Consider the following 1426-nt stretch of genomic DNA (forward strand, 5'->3'; position numbering starts at 1 on the left):
CCAAGGATAAGATTCTATGCTACAATAGTCGGAACGAGTTGTGCCTATTCTGATGTATAAAACACGAAAAAGTGCTCAAGAACAGGTCCTCTTAAATCGGGCCATGTCGTCACCAGGGTATGGGGTGAACCGCTCATGTGATTGAAACGTTGCGCAGTAGCGGTCAGTAATTATGGAATTTACATAGCTCTGACACAGTGCATTGACGCAGACCTAGTTGAAATTAAATGTACTCGGCACTTACGCAGCCACAATTCATCCACTACCACCAGTCGTTTATCATTAATTTTGACCAATCTGCCTTACATTTTGGCCGATTTGACTCCATAGTGATGGTACGGTATGCTGTCTGGTGTTATCGGTGCCGTATATATATAGTTTACGTCAATGTAATAATTCGGCAAATTCTCAAATGCAGTCTAAAACCACGAAGAGATGAAAATAGACGCTATGAAATAAAATAATTTCTATTCCATTTGGGCGTCTATGGTTGAAGTTATTTGAAATGACGTTTAAACGCAACAACAATTCGCTCATAAAATCACTGGTATGTAAGCTCGTGATAATGCTCCAGTGGTGCTTTTCAACTCTGCCCCTCTGCTCCTCTCCTGAACTGTAGATACACGACGCTTTTTCCCATATTAGCGAACATTTGCTTCAGGACACAAGGCAGTAGTATATACAGGGTGTTATCAAATGGGCAAAAGTAGTCAAGGGCGTAGTGGATGTCAGGTTGGCAGGGGAGGTTCAGGGAGAAGATGAGGAGATAAATGCGGTTTGTGTTGTTTGAAACTCAACGTCCCCTTTCTCTCACAGATCATTCCAAGCAAATTGACACTTCCAAGTTTTTGGTGGTGCCAACACTTATGTAACCTCCACCACATATCCAGTTCTTATATTTGTCGCTTGGCTAAGCGCAGTTTATGTTTGTCTCTCATAAAAAGGATTCTGCCCTTCTTGTATTTAGGAAAGTGTAAGCGTAAAGTCAAAATTAATGCGACTACTGCTAATGATCATAGCACAAGTCACAGAAGTAATGCCACGTCCACTCATATGGAATTCAGCCTCTCCGTAGGGCAGCCAGTTGTTTCCAACAAATCGTTCCCACCGCTGTGCGATCCGTGCATTTGCCTAGTAGTGGCAGTCGCACGCATGGATGATGTAAAGTTAGTAACCAACTTCACCACTGACGTTGAATATCATTAATGGGTAAGTGGTCGGGTGACGAAGGAAGTGATGCCTCTTAATTTCTCCAATGCTGTCGGACATGCCCATTTGTGGTGTTGCAGTTGCACTTCCACCATTTGCTCCTTCCACCCGCATGTTGTATTATTGCAAGAAAGTGAACTCAACGCGCCACGTTTACGCAAAATGACACCCATTTTCTACAATGCAGAAAATGATTAGAATCCCTGCCGATGTTTTG

General features: G+C 42.9%; 1 protein-coding gene across 1 annotated transcript in view; it reads right to left on the reverse strand.

The window, feature by feature from the left end:
* The window catches only part of EGR_10340 (hypothetical protein), a gene marked incomplete at both ends in the record, with an annotated part of 9985 nt that overhangs the window by 2911 nt on the left and 5648 nt on the right, over window positions 1-1426 (reverse strand). The window lies entirely within an intron of this gene.

The sequence above is a fragment of the Echinococcus granulosus genome (assembly GCF_000524195.1).
Source record: "Echinococcus granulosus chromosome Unknown EG_S00210, whole genome shotgun sequence".
In the NCBI taxonomy this organism is placed as follows: Eukaryota; Metazoa; Platyhelminthes; class Cestoda; order Cyclophyllidea; family Taeniidae; genus Echinococcus; species Echinococcus granulosus.